Raw genomic sequence first — 16,009 nt, 5'->3', positions numbered from 1 at the left:
GAGGCCAGGAGCTGGTGTCCTGAGTAAAGGTGAGAGAGAGTAACAAGGTATTATAGATAAAGACAGAGGACCAGCCTTTCTCTCTGTTGAGAACTGTTGACCTACATGAAAAAAACTCATTTAGGCAGTTACATAAAGGGGAAGCCAGATGAAGGGATGCAATGATTATTGGGTACCTACTATATATTAGATACTGTGCTACGTAGTTTATACACGATATCTCACTGTACATAAATAGAAACTTGGCTGAAATTTGAAAAATATACTACTTTGAAAACTAAGAATAGGGAACTTTTTTCATTAAAAAGGAAAATAATGAAAAATATATAGCTATTCAACATTATAATCAGGGGAGAGATGCAGGGAGACGAGACAGATGCACGTATAAATCCGAATGCAAGAGAGAGACACACGAGAATACAGAAAAATGGAAACTGAGGGGCAATGAAGCCCTGAGCATAGAGAGAAAAACACTGTAAACACAGATAAAGAGATTGGCCTGTAAAGACACTGGGACACACAGAAGGGAGGATACACAGACCCAGAGAGAAAAAGAGAGAGATCCCTGGAAAGATACAAAGTCGTGGAAATATCAACAGAGCTCTGAGATATTATCATAGAGAAACAACTCATCTTATGGCCTTTCTGGGCATTTCCTTCAAAGGTTTTTAAAGATGTGTGGCATTTTCAGGACTACAGGCGTAAGGGGCTATTTTATTCTTGGTTATTTCAATACCCTTATTTTATAGATGAAGAAGTGAATTTCAGAGAAGAGTGACTTTCTGAAAGTCAAACAGCTAATCATTAGACAAAATATATATTGAAAGACAAACTGATCCCTTAGTCTAAAGCAGGGATCAGCAAAATCAAGACCTTTGGGCCAAGTCTGGCCTGCTGCTTATATTTGTAAATAAAGTTTTATTGGAACACAGACCTGCTCATTCATTTACATGTTTTCTGTGGCTGTTTTTCCTGTACAACAGAGCTAAGTAATTGCAACACAGACTGTATGGCCCAAAAGTTGAGAATATTTACCATTTGGTTCTTCACAGGAAACGATTTTAAAGGCTTGTCAGCCTTATATTATGGGCATATTACAGGTTCTAAGTCATCGTTATCATAACAGAACACAAAATTAAAATAAGCTTTAGTAAAAATTAATTTGAGCTCAGTACTTGGGAACACACAGTTTTCTGAAACAAGTATTTAGAGAGAGTATAAGTTGAATGGAAGAAAGGTGTTAGGTCTTAGAATAGAGATTGTGAGGTAAAATAATCTGCAGGGAAAAAAAGAGACTGAGAAGAGTTAAGTAAGATGAGAACAGTGCTCTATACATGGGGTTTATCTAAGGTTAAGAAATGAGCACGTGCCCTCTGAGTGAAGTGGTTATAGGGATACGGTAGCTGATATCCAGAGATGGCTGCCATCCTTTTCTTTCCTCTTTGTATGGACGTGTTACTCCACCCATGAAGAGGTGGAATCCATTTCGCCTCCCTTGACTCAGGGCTGGCTTTGTGACTTGACTCGGTTGGCAGAACGTGGGCCAGTTCTGGGCCTAGCCTTAAAGAGGCCCACCAGCTCCCACGTTGTCTCTGGGGGAAGCCAGGCACCATGTAAGAAGTTCGGCCACTTTGAGACCACCATGCTCTGAGGAAGCCCAATCTAGCCCCAGGGAGAGGCCATGTGGAAGAACACCGAGGCATCAGATAAATGAGCAAAGACTTCGTGGGCCTTCCAGCCCAGCCAAGCTGACGACACAGTGCAGCTGAGTGAGTGACACCAGCTGATGTCACATGGAGCAGAGCACCCCTCCACCCCTGCCAGCTGACCCTGCCCAAATTCCCGACTCAAAGAACTGTGAGAAAGGATAACTTGTTTTTAACTAGCTACATTTTTGGACAAGAAAGTAGACAACGATGACCTATCATTTCAGACCTAAGGGGAAGAAGAATTTATCTCTGGAAAATAGGAAAAAACATTACTCAGTAATCAGTAGAATTCTCTAAGATAGCCTTTTTTTTTTTTTGCGCAGTACGCAGGCCTCTCACTGTTGTGGCCTCTCCCGCTGCGGAGCACAGGCTCCGGACGCACAGGCTCAGCGGCCATGGCTCACGGGTCCAGCCGCTCTGCGGCATGTGGGATCTTCCCGGACTGGGGCACGAACCTGCGTCCCCTGCATCAGCAGGCGGACTCTCAACCACTGCGCCACCAGGGAAGCCCTAAGATAGCCTTTTGATTCACAGTAGGCAGGTCTACACAAGGGAGGCCTGGATCTGTTGGGTTGACACATGGATCTCAGAATATCTTGAGGGTCTGTGCAGAGCATAAGGGTGGAAGAAATACAAGGATTCCAGAAACCCCTATTTTTCTACTCCTCCTTTGAATTCTTCTTTCCTTTCTAGCCACATCTGTTTCCCATTTTGAAAGCGTAACCTTGAACATGGATCATTTCTTTGGAACTGTGTGTAATGCTCCTTTTTCCTTTTTACGCATTTAATTCTTTGAAAGCCATTGAAGTTAAATAGGACCAGAAAACATATGGGAAGGCATTCCAACAGGAGACTCACAGACTGTATCCTAGAAGGGGACATAGCCAGAGGCCAGGCGTTAGTTTAAAGGAAAGGAGACTGTTAATGGGAGGTTTCTAGCCATGATGAGAAATCTGGGGCTGGAGATCTTACAGGGGAGTGAATTGGGTAAGTCTGGAAAGGGCATCCCAGAAAACAAACAAACAAACAAAAACACTTGATCCTGAACTAGGAGCTAACCAGGGTGGAAAAGACCCCACAAATGCAGTGCAAAGAATAAGAAGGTTACTTTAAGATGAAGGATAAAAACCTTTTGTCCTAAGGGATGGATGGTTTTTCAAGAAAGGGATGTTTGGCACCGAAAGGTCAGAATAATCTGCAGTGATGAGTGTCTCTGTTCTGTAAAAATTCCACGCAGACTGATTGATTTATGCCCTGTTCTAAAAAAGATCTGTGCTCAGCACGTGCTCTGTGCCCTTGGAATTTCTTATATTTTGATGAACATGGAGGCAACCAGAAGGCAGAGGCTACTGTTTGCAGCTCTAGCCCCTCCATACCTAGGACGATGCCAGGAAAAGACGGGTCCTCAGTCATGGTGTTCATGTTGATGGTTGATGATGATGAAGAAGACCATGACTCCATCCCTCAAGGCATGTTTATCTCAAGAAAAGAGGAAGACAGGGAGGCAGGAATTGCATACACTATCAAAGGAGGGATTCAGGTGACAGATGGAGGCTGGGTGAATCAGGACTCTTTGGTTGCAAGTGGCAAACACTCCACCTGAAACTAACTGAAGAAAGTACTGGTTCAGGTGTCCAACCTGCCAGAAGAGCAGGGGAACAGAGAGGCCTTGGGGTGCCTGGAGCCAGGGTTCTGACCAGGAGGTCGTCAGGACTTCCTCTCCCCTGGCTTCTCCCCTCTTCTCTGTTGGCCTCATCGTCTCACACCACCCTTCTTCACGAGGCCTGACCTGTATACACTCTCAGCCTTAGCACGGAGTGGACAGGCTTGCTTTCCTCAGTTCCGATGTGAAAAACCCCAGGAAAGGGCCCTGATTAGCCCCGTTTCAGTCACATGTCCATCCTGAGAGCCAGGAGCTGGAGCCTACGGTTGACAGCCTTTGACTAGGACCAATGCTCATGAGAGCAGCATCTCAGCAGTGGAGCGATCACAGCAGGGAGGCCGGGACAGGGTGCCAGGAGCTGGCCTGGGGAGAGGCACAGGCAGAGGTGGAGTACAGGTTGGGCTGGCTCAGGGTGGGGGCAGGTGAGGGCAGGCATTTGGAGTTTTGAATCCAGAATGGGGACTGCCTGCCTCCAGCCCTTTGGAATGGCTGGGAAAAGGCAGTGGGAGCATCTTCTCTTGGGAGTGAGGTGGGCTCTGTGTGGGCAACACGGGACGGCAGAAAGCACACTGGACCTGAAGTTAGAACAGAAAGGCTGAGAGGCAGTACAGCTCCGTAATGAGAAGCTTGGACCACAAGCCAGACTGCCCGAGGGCACGTCCCTGCTTGCAACTCTCCAGCTGTGTGGGCATCCTTGAACCAGTCATCCAGCTGGTCCAGGCCTCAGCTTCCTGATACCAGCTCCTGTGCCATGGGTTGTGCCAAGGATGAAGATAAAGCCTGTAAAGTAGTCAACACAGTGCTGAGTGTGGAGCAAATGCTCAATAAACCCGAGTTAGTCAGTCTGTCTTCTCCCATCTACACTTAGTACCTGACACGTAACGGGAACTCGATAAATACTTTTGAAAGAATGAATTATTAGGATTATTACCTCTGTAGCCTTGAGCATAGAAGACTGTGAGCTCCAAGGAGTTCTAGACTGTATTTTATACTTCTAGTCTCCATCACAGTGTTTGATAAAGGAGCCTGTGTACATACATTCCCGAGGATTCAGTTTCCTCGTCTATAGAGTGGGGCTAATAATATTTGCTCTACCTCAAGGTCAGATGAAAGAAAATGTGTAAACTATGACACAGCTGCAGGTTTTGCATGTGTGCATACACACACATGCACACACACGCATGCACAGACACACGCTCACACACACGCTCACACACGCACGCACACACGCACACACGTGCACACAATATATGGCTGTTGTCTGCAGCAGAGATAGCCTCACTGAGCCCCCCAGGAGCCCTCGTTCTTCTACCCTGTTTGACAGGAGCTGAATGATAGACCCATCGAGCTGCAGGAACGCCCCGTGAAATGGAGGCGACAGGAATTTGCTGAGGGTCTGGTCAGAGACAGCTGTGGTTTTCTCCAGCAGGCAGGAAGTCCGGAGCTGGGCGCTGGACTGGATGCGAGGTGTACAGGAGGCTGCCCTCAGTCAGCCTGGCCTGATGCCCGGGTTGGACAAGCAAGCAGACATAGGTCACCAGACACAGGTCACAGGCCCTGGTGAGGGCAGAGGACAGACAGGTCTTGGCTGGTGAAAGGCAGGGCTGTCATGTGAAGACAAGGACCAGTGGGGTCCTGTGGCTCACAGTTCATGGGCAGATGGAGACGGCCAGCTTCAACTTAGAAAAGGCCTGTCCTTCTAGCCCAGGGCTCTGTCCGCCCAGAGTCCTGGTCCAGACTCTAGCTGGGTGCAGGCCCTTTTCGTGATGACGAGCTTCCCCCGTGACAACTATCTGCTTGGAATTGCTAATACAAGTCACTGCTGGAGCGCTGCACCCATGCCCCACAGGGTACAGGGGCCACACACGTTGTCCCCACTTTGCCTGCTGGGATCTCCGCTTGCTCTCTCCGGACCCTGAGGACGGTGTCGTCCCGCTTGCTGGCCTCCATTCCCTACGCACCTGGCTGTCCCCTCCCTGCGGTAAAATCAAGTTCCTTCCAGTTTTCCCTCATGCTGCAGCTAATGGAGGCATGCCTGGCTGTGTCTTGAGAAATAATAGTTGGAGGAAGCAGCAAAGCCTTCCAGTTGCTATGGAGTGTTAACTGATGAATTAAACTCTTCATTTTGATTTGGAGGAAATAGTCCTAGAAGAGACTCTTGCTTTAAAAACATATAAAGCTGTCAATTATGAAAGGCGTTCATTCAGAGGGGTCCTTGTTGCCACGACGGCTTGAATTCCCTTAGCCACGCATTAACACTAATCAGAATCTGGCTGCTGGAGAGAGTGTGCATTAAAGCTCTAGGGACAGAAAATGTTGTGTGTTAAGTATTAGTGAGAAAGTATCCAATGTACCTAGATATTTATTCCTTAAAGTGCTTGTAGTATAGAAATCACCTACCTGACTGGCAACTCAAGATAAACAGTTGTTTTAATTACAGATGAAAGGTACGTGACTATAATCTAAGGTCTTAGGTAACGCAGACATTTTACGTTTGAACCGTCCATCTAGACTAAAGACCTTGCAGGGACTGGTACCTCGGGATGGCAGAGGACCAGCAGGTAGAGAGACCCTTGCTACTCTAAGTGGGGGTGGGGACGGGTGGCACCAGCAACGTTTGGGAGCGTGTTAAAAATGCAAAATCTTGGGCCTCAGATCTCTGAGTCAGAATCTGCATGTTAATAAGATGCCACAGTGATTCATGTGCACATTGAAGCCTGAGAAGGGCGAGTCTGGATCAGTATTCCTCAGAGAGTAGCCTGTAGACCATTTACCTCGGAGATACCTGGTGAACTTGTTAAACATGCAAATTCCTGAGCCCAGGGATCAGCATTTCAAACAAACTCCTGGGTGGTTTTTATGTTCACCAAACTGTGAGACCCAGCCCTAGTCCTTTCAATCTCCTCAAGATCCGGAAGGACCAGTTGACACGCGGTGTTGTGAGTCCAGTACGAAAGGATCTGGATGGACGTGATCTCTGCCATCCAGGGGTTTATAACAACATTGCTCCAGGTGAACAGGTAGAGAACGAGCTATGGTGTGAATACCTAGAAGCATTATATTATTGACTAATTCACAACCCATTTGAGTCTCCCAACCACACTGGTGGATGTACATCCTCCCTGAGGGTGAAGAATAACAGACAGGTTGTCGTCACCCTCCCTAGCTCTTCTCCTGAAACTGAGTCGACTCCCACTCCAAGGGACCATTCATTCTTTTGAGCTACCAAGCAGAGCCCAGCCCAGGGCTCAGCTTCTTGAGCGTCCCACTCAGAGCAGATAGGAAACTGGTGATTCATTTCATTAGCCTTTTCCTATAAACCCTCCCCCCTCCCCCTCATGCCCACCACCCCTTCCCAGGACCAGCAGGGTGCAGACCTCTGCAGCTCTGCCCACATTGTTCCCCACACACAGGTCAGGAAAGGGTCAGATCAAGCCTAGGAGTCTGCCAGCATCAGCCCCTGGGGATGGCGTGAGCTTTCTTCTTCTCCTTTTGATGTCTGCATTTGGTTCCTTCAGAGAGAAAGAGGCACGACCATAACACTCTGTTTTAGAGATAAGAGAAAACCAGCCAGCATCTTTTGAAATTCAATGTACAAGTGGAGATGGGGCAACGTGTGATGGGAGCCTGGCTGGGGATCTCTCTTGACTCAGAGCTTCAATAAATGGCAAGGAGCCTGGCCCTCAACGGCAGTCCTTTAGTGGAACAGTACCTGGCTTGGGCTAACCTGGCCCAGATCCCAGGACTCAAAACACAGAGACCTCATGGTCTCGTGGGGTGCGTGTGCGGCTGCCTAGTGCTTTCTGGTTTACCTACACATATGGCTTAATCCTCTCAGCGATCCCGTGGGGGTTATTATTTATCTCCTCTCCCCTTTAAATGCAAAACTAAGGTCAGGGGTTAGTCATGTGCCCATCACACCGCTGGAAAGTGTCAGGGCTGGGTCTTGAATTTGCTTCCTTTGATTCCAAATTCTAGTTTCTTTTTACCCCACCATAAGGCCTTATTTTTCTTCTATTCATGAACTAACATATTATTTTGACTAGACCAGGGATTCCTTTCGGCTAAGCTCTCTCCAAATTATACCAGTGAGTGCAGAGCTAGCATGTGATATAGTCCCTCAGCAGGTGTGGTGGCCAAAGAAGAGTTACTGCTTCTTTCCTTTGTGGCTCTGGGGAATTCTCAAAGGTGGAGGTGAAAAATCAGTGCCAGATGGTTCTCACGGAGAAGTCTCCACGGCCTGGCGGCCGAGGAACCACCAGGGGAAGAATGTCTCTGCAGCTGGGGAACATGGCACGACCCGGCCGGACCCCAGACCACACAAGCCCCGCACGGCAGCACACACCTGACCTGGCTCAGCTCCACACGCAATGTTCAAGACTGACAGTCGAGTGAAACGAGGGCAGAGGTGCTGTAGTGAGAGCTGCCTCGAGGAGGCGTGACTGCTCGTCTTGAGAGCCCCCTCCGGGCCCGGATGTGGACAGTGAGGAAGCTCAAGGGTGGCAGCACGACAAATAAGGCTCCCGTCCGCACAGCCACTGGCCTCAACAGAGAGACACAGACGTGTTGTCAGAAATGACAGTCTGGGAATTACAAATACCCGACCGAACGTTGTGATTGTCGGGGATGAGGTGCAGGGGGAGAGTGGATATCTGAGCAGGAATGCACAGTGACCGGGAGACTCCACCCTTGGAAAGGTCTTGTTGGAGATGAGAGGACTCCTGCCTGCTTGCCCATGTCCAGGAGTGAGGTGCGTGCGCGCCTTTGACGTCTTATTCCAAGGATTCCAGCACGTGCCCTCCGCGCCTGCCTCTGTGTGAGACAATCCCCGTGTGTGGAGTGTGCGCTGGGGCCGAGCGGGGGCAACGAGCCCCTGTATTAGTTTCCTATGGCTGCTGTAACAAACGTTACCACAGCCTGGGCGGCTTAAAACAGAAATGGATTGTCTCACAGTTCTGGAGTCCAGATACCCCAAATCAAGGTATGGGCAGGACTGCATCTCTTCAAGTTCCAGGAGAGAATCCCTTCCTTGCCTCTTGCAGCTTCTTGCAGCAGTAGGTATTGCTTGGCTGCGGGCCGCCTCCCTCTAACCGCTGCCTCAGTGGTCACATTACCGCCTCCTCTTTTAAGCCCCACCTGTGCCTCTTTCTTTTAAGGAAACGTGTGATTGCATTTAGGGCCCACCTGGATGGTCCAAGACATGCTCTTCTCAAAATCTTTAACTTAATCCCATATTTTCCCATATAAGGTAATGTTCACAAGATCCAGGCATTAGGCCGTGGGTGCATTTTTGGGGGCTCACCAATCAACCCACTACAGTCCCCTCTGAATTAACTCTTATTTTCCCATAAGACGTACCAGTTAGGATAATACTGATAGTAGCCGGAGGGCGGGGGCCTACTAGATGCTTCATACGCATTAGCCACATACTCTTCCCCACAACTCTGGAAGGTCAATACTTGTATTCTCCAACGCAGAGAAGAACCAGAAGCTCTGAAGCCCACACTCCTTCAGCTTCACCAGAGCTTTTTGGTTTGTGTCCTGTGGGACCTGAAGGTCCTCAAGGATCCGGGGGAAAAGAAGAGAGGATGATGAGAAGGGCTCTGGGTCCCGAACCCTCTTCCACCACAGCAGCCCCACTTTGGTCTGATTTAGACGTTTGGAGACTGCAGAAGATTTCTCTTTGCTCCAAAGGGTTAGGCTGAGAAAATAAAGTTTGCAAGCCACAGCTCTGCACTTCACTGCCTGGCATTGTTTGGGCATCGGCCCAGGTTCAGGAGCCCCACCTTTGGAGGCAGACACACCTGGGCTCTGTGTCTTTGGGCAAGTTACCTAACATCTCTGAACATCATGTTTCTCATCTGTGCAGTGGAAATAGTAACGCTGTCTACCTCAAAGAGTTGGCGTGAGAACGGAACAAGCTTAGAGTGCACCTATAATGCTTAAAAATGCTCAAGAAAGAAGAGCTATTATTTTCATTGTTATCTTCATTGGCTTGTGCATTTCTCTACTGATCAGTTCCCTTGATATTCAATCTGGGACCTCTTGAAAGTGAAAATGTTTCTCCAGAATAGGTGGGTTTCCCCTCACTAGAGCTTCTAGAGGAGAGGGGTGGTATCAGCCCAGGACAATGACATGCGATGTCACTCTTCCTGGCTCACGTATTAGGAGCTGTCATCCATACTTATGTCTAAAGGGTCTGAGTTCCAGTCGTGGTGAATTCAAGGTGCAGCCATTGCCTCAGACAGGAGTCCCTGAAGAGGCTCTAATGATGAAACTTGCAAAAGCTGGGCCCTGGAAGGAGGGGTGGGACTTTTTTGACATCTTTGGTAGTCACGAAAGTTTACTTGCCGATATCTGTGGGGTTCTAGGTGACCTTGCAGTACGCAGCTGCTGCCTTGATGACCAAGTACAGCTCCTTGTAAGGTGTGATGTAAGTGGCAAAGGGAAGCTTACCTGACTCTGCTAAGGGCTTATGATTACATTTGCTTCCATTTGAATGAGACACGTGAGTTTCAGGAAGCAGGCTGACACCAACCTCTTCAATATATTCCAAAACAGCTGCTTTTTAAAAAAAATTAATTTATTTTTGGCTGCGCTGGGTCTTCGTTGCTGTGCGCAGGCTTTCTCTAGTTGCAGCGAGCCAGGGCTGCTCCTCGTTGCGGTGCACGGGCTTCTCATTGCGGTGGCTTCTCTTGTTGTGGAGCACGGGCTCTAGGCACGTGGGCTTCAGCAGTTGTGGCTCACGGGCTCTAGAGCACAGGCTCAGTAGTTGTGGCGCACGGGCTTAGTTGCTCCGTGGCATGTGGGATCTTCCCAGACCAGGGCCCGTGTCTCCTGCATTGGCAGGCGGATTCTTAACCACTGCGCCACCAGGGAAGTCCCCCAAACATCTGCTTTAAGCACAGGTTCCGACGGAATTTTAGAACGTGTTATAATGAGAACTTAGCATTTATTGACTGCTTACAGCCCGCCAGGCACTGGGCTAAGGACATTATCTGAACGTTCTCATGTTCCCTCCCAGTGAACCGATTATCCCTTTTTACAGGTGAGGACCAGGAGGTCATGTGACTCCCCAAAGGTCACTTAGTTGTGAAGTGGTGGTGCTCGGTGCAGACTTGGTCTGCGTGAGCCTCTGAAGGCTGTGCTCTCAATCCCGCCCGTGACCACCCTCTAGGACCAGCGCTCTAGAGAAAGGATTCGCACTGCCTGTTCGTTTACATCTTCATTTTGGAAAGAATCTTCCCCTGATCATTAAATGTTATATTCAGTCATAGTGGTAATTAAGCAAAAAAAAAAAAAACACAAAACACTGCTACCATCAACAAAACCCAAACTAAGAAAAATTTTGCTTTGGGTCAGATTTTCCTCTAAATCACAGAAATCTACAGCTATTGGTTCACAAAAGGAATGAGCACTAACACAGATCTTGACTGTTCCTCTTAAGGCACAGTGGTGTGCCAGGGTGACAGACGTGCCCCCAGATGGAGGTGACAGGGCAGGGAGAACTTTCTGGAAAGTGCACTGTGAGAAGCAGAACACTCATTTTACGAGAAGAGGCGGGGCGTCCCTGGTGGCGCAGTGATTGAGAGTCCGCCTGCCGATTCAGGGGACACGGGTTCGTGCCCCGGTCTGGGAAGATCCCACATGCCACGGAGTGGCTGGGTCCGTGAGCCATGGCCGCTGAGCCTGCGCGTCCGGAGCCTGTGCTCCGCGGCAGTAGAGGCCACAGCAGTGAGAGGCCTGCGTACCGCAAAAAAAAAAAAAAAAGAGAGAAGAGGCATGGCTCTGGGGCAGAGTAGGAAATGCTCCAAAAAGACGTTGGGGCAAGGGTGTGTCTGGCATTGGTGGGCTCTCTACAGGGGCCAATGGTAGATGTTTTTAGAACGCGGCGAGAGGTAACAGAATTGAGGGGTAGGGAGAGAGGGAGTGAGTGATAACCAAAAGAGTATGTTTTCACTGGGCCCTGGGAAGGCGGGCTTGTTCCTAACAGCATCAGCAATGTCAGTCAACAGCAGAAGCAGCCGCTGATATTCACGGAGTGCTTACAGTGAGTAATGTGCACTTTTGCCAAATGATCTCATTTAATCCTCACAACAACCCTATAAGGTAGGAACTATTATTACCCCTATTTTACGGATGAAGAAACTAAGGCTCAGCAAGGTTAAACAACTTGCCCGAAATTGCACAGCTGGAAAGTGGCAGAAGCCGATTCAAACCCAGGCCTGTGGGATCCTAGAGCTCATGTTCTTACATAGCCTTCTGCTTGCCTTTCAGCTGGCTGGTCCCCTGCACTCAGAAGGTGGTACCTTTTTGAAGCAGTGGGGCTGTCTCCCTGCATTGGTTGTAGCTATTGCATTAAAGGGCGATGAACTGTTCACACCCTTGAAGTTGGGTTTACAGCGTGTGAAGAGTTAAAGACACATTAGTGGGGTGATGGGGAGGATGGGGGAGGGACTTAGAAACCAGAAGTGGCGATGACATTTGTTCACAGGTACTATAACCTCTCATCACTTCCCGTGTCAAGCAGCAGAAGTGGGTTTGAATTTGGGTGCACTGGGGCAGGTCCTATGAGCCCTCCTCCTTCCCGTCCCTGTACCACCTCCAGGGCTGCATGCGGGAAGTCCCTTCCTTCTTTGCCTCCTCTAACTCCTGAGAGGGTCCTGTTGCAGCCACAGCAGACAAGGGGTGGGGGGCACTGGAAACAGAATACTCATACAAAAGGTAATTCCACGCTAAACCTCTGGCTCCCTCAGCCCAGGGCACCTTAGGTGAAGGATGCAGTTTAAAGTCAGAGAACTGGGCATTCCATGCCTTCTCAGGCTGGAGGAGAGGACAGACATATCATATCCCAGTTGGCAAAAGAAAAGGGACAATTTCTTCTCTTTCAAAGATATTTCAGTGCATTTAATAAAGATAGTAGCAGGGGACGTTAGAAATTACTTACCCTCTTAAGAAAGTGGTGATCTTTTGCTGCCCTAATCCATACCCCAAACCACACTTGGAGAGCTAGAGCATGTCCTTTTTTGTTTTTTTTAATGAATAAACTTTATTTTTTAGAGCAGTTGTAGACTCATAGCAAAACTGAGCGGAAGGCATAGAGAGTTCCCATGTGCCCCCTGATCCCACACACATATAACCTCCTCCACAATCAACATCCCTCACTGCGGTGGCGCATTTGTTACAAGCGAGGAACCCACACTGACACATCGTTATCACCCAAAGTCCATGGTTTATGTCTTGGTTCTACATTCTGTGGGTTTGGAGCATGTCCCTTTTCTTATCTGATAGGAACAGGGAGGGATGACAGGCTCGTGGCCATGTGGTGGGGTGAGGCTGCAGCCAACGTCAGCCCCTAACCCTTGGTTACTCTCACACTGACACCTTCTTCACCAGAAAATACAATCAACTGGTCTTCCTGAGGCAGATAACAAGAAAGAGGCGTGGAGAGAGTCCACAGGGGTGAAACTAACAGGAATAAATGCCATGGGCCTGAAAAAGTAGGAATCACCCCTCACCCCTGTTGCTTCAAGGTGAGCTGTTCAGTGATTCATTCTCACCCCCAGAAGACACTTAGATGAGCCTGGGAGACTGTCTGGAAATCCAGGAACAGCAGGACTCTCCGTGAAAGTCTCAGGGCCCGTGTCAGAGGGAGTGTGAAAGAGCAACACGCTACTCTGTGATTCCAAAGACAAGCGAATCTTTGGAGTTAGACCTGGTTCAAGCTCTGGATCTGTGAGTTACCAGCTATAAATATAGAATTGCTATAAAAATTCTATGACGTAATGAGAATCAAGCCTGTGGATCAGGGTTCCCCAAGTCTACCCCACGTTCAATGATTCTGCAGGAGGATTCTCAGAACTCAGCATATAGGATTCACGGCTACAATTTATTAGAGAGAAGGGGTAAAAAGCAAAACAAGCAGAGGGAAAAGATACACGGATGAAGTCTGGAAGAACAAGCTTCCAAGAGGCCCCTGCCAGTAGATTCACACAGAATGTGCTTAATTTCCCCAGCAACAGGTTGTGACAACCCGTGTGAAGTGCTGTCTGCTAGGGAAGCTCCTTAGAGACTCAGCACCCAGGGTTTGTACTGAGAGCTGGTCAAATAGGCACCCTTTGCTCAGACATACCAAAAATCCATACTCCCAGAAGGAAAGCAGGTATTCGGCATAAACCACAGTCTAGGCGTGGTAATTCCTGGGGGTAGGGGTAACTCTCCCCAGGTCCGAGTTCCCATATGCCAGCCAAAGGCCAACTCTGCAAACGGGGTTTTCTAAGGATAACAGGCTTAGGCCCACTATGTAAACTCTTTTCTGCACAGCCTGCTTTGTCATTGGGCACACGGTGGACGTTCCATACATTGCAGCTATCATTACCAGCAGTGTCATGTTTTTTCTACCTTTCTCTACGGGAAGGAGAGCTCATCATACCATCACTAGTGTCCTCCAAGTCAAACCAGGTACCCACGTGGAAAATGAAAAACACTTGTGCACACAAGTGCACACACACACACACACACATCTATATGTGCAAGTGTGTTTCTAAGATAAAGTAACTGCTTGCATACTAAACCTTTTCCTCTTCAAATGTCAGATCATAATTCTTTCATCTCTGGTCTTAGTTGCCATTTACAGTTCTGATTAGTACGATTTCCATTTCTTCAGCCGAGTCATTGATAAGAAAGAGGTTCAGCAAGGTAGGACCCGGGACAGAGCCCCAGGCAGTCTTCTTTAAAGCCTCCCTTTCGGAATCAACTTTCAGGACCGCGATCCTGCTAAGAGAATGATCATCTGCCTCATGGGTCAACATATTAGTTACAATAATACATGGGGAGACTGTTAACTGCTTCACTAAAATGAAACTAAGCTATGTCCCTAGATAGCATCCTGCCAATCCACCAGCCAAATGCCTCCTTGCAAGGAAGCGAGGTTAGTTGTGTATCGATTATTCTTAGGCAGCCGGTGCTAGGTCCTGGTGATCACACGGTGTCCTAAAAGTATATGAGCTATTTGTTCCAACTTACTGTTGGTTAGTTGACAGGCACTCTTTTTTCCCCGTTTGAAACAATTTGCCTCTTCTCTTCTCCAACTGCATCATTCTTCCAGCATCACCATGTATCCTTAAGAGCACAGCTGCTGGTTCCCAGTCCCTGGGATGTGCCTTGTCTTGTGATTTAATTTCAGTTGTGCACCTCACCTGCCTAGGCTGCGTTCCCTTAGTAGATTATTGGTTCTACCAGTCCAAGTTTGAAGACCCCTCAGGGAATGGAAGTCAACAGAAGTGGTAAATTCTGCTCTCTATCACTTGTAACACTGTATTCCACCCCACCCCCTACCTACTCCAACAACCTGTTCTTTTTCTCATCTTTTGTTACTTCGAACAAGAGATACCAATACTTCACTCCAGGACATCAATGACTGGGAAAAAACCCACCCCAATTACAGGGGGTTCATTATACTATTCTGTCTACTTTTGTATATGTTTTAAATTCTTCAATATAATTTTTTTCTAAAACCAATGAAAATAATTTCAATGATATTAGAAAACATATCAGTCTGGATCTTGGGTCAGAGGGAAAGGAGAGGGGGGGAATGTGTTCATGGAGTAGACCAAGTCGATGTAGGATCTTGGGGAAATTATTAACTTCTCTAAGGCCTCCCAATCCTAAACCCAAAGCCAATATACACTCTCTTCTCGTTCTTCCTCCCCTTAGGGTGGTGGTGGCTAAGGAAGAGAATTCTGACTCCACTTAAACATAAACACCCCAATGCTCACATGCATTGATCTCATGCCTTTGTCTACAATAAGCACCTACCCCAGGCTTGCATCTAATTTGAATGGTAACTGGTTAATTTCCATATGCATTTATTGCTGGTGTCTACCCTTTTTGGTGGTGTCTGTTTTAGAACACAAGATCCCAGAAGACAGTTTCCATGTCTTTAACTCTCTTCAGAAAGCCCTGGGGCCTCACTGTGCTCAGGAACAGATCCCTATTCTTGGGCGTGCAGCCTCCATACCTGTGGCTGTGCCCTTCACTCAGTGCCCGTCTGTAACTGGGTCTCAGGTCACAGGGCTGGGTCTCCCTGTCCAGTTTCTTAGGCAACACTCTAGGTAAAAGAAAGGAGAGGTTGAGAGGATCCGAAGCAGCCTTCCCAAACAAGACCAGGAGGGGGGGTGGGCCACAGCCAGCTACCCAGGAGAAGTTTTCTGATCCACAGAAAACAGGACACCCTGCATCAGTAAGAGATACTCAGAACCATTTTTCAAAACTAGCAGCTGGAAAGGAATTAATGCAGATCACCATTTAGTGCACACACAGACTCATTCCAGCCTCAAAGAGCTTCACAGTCATTATTAAAGAACACATTTCAGAGCATAATATTATTAGGCTATTGATTGGTGTTTCTTTCGCTGTTTGATTCAGTAACGGCTCCAGTTGCGGAGAGCTTTAAACGAAACGGATGTTCTGAAGACCTGCACAAATGTTCCAATTTTCCACTGGCTTTCACAGGAGCTTTGGCAATGCCGCGGGGACCGGGGGTTCCTGGTGCCACGAGGATCTTACAGGCAGGGAACTCGGGGCCGGCTGCTGAGCAAGCCTCTGCGGTCTTTCCGTACAGAAAATAGAAAAGGTG

General features: G+C 48.1%; 1 protein-coding gene across 5 annotated transcripts in view; it reads right to left on the bottom strand.

Annotated features, from left to right (window-relative positions):
- CRTAC1 (cartilage acidic protein 1) overlaps positions 1-16,009 on the bottom strand; it is a 156,264-nt gene that overhangs the window by 79,406 nt on the left and 60,849 nt on the right. The window lies entirely within an intron of this gene.

Source organism: Delphinus delphis, chromosome 16, assembly GCF_949987515.2.
Source record: "Delphinus delphis chromosome 16, mDelDel1.2, whole genome shotgun sequence".
In the NCBI taxonomy this organism is placed as follows: domain Eukaryota; kingdom Metazoa; phylum Chordata; class Mammalia; order Artiodactyla; family Delphinidae; genus Delphinus; species Delphinus delphis.
Note: the sequence above shows the minus strand (reverse complement) of the source record. Positions and strands in the feature narration are given on the sequence as shown.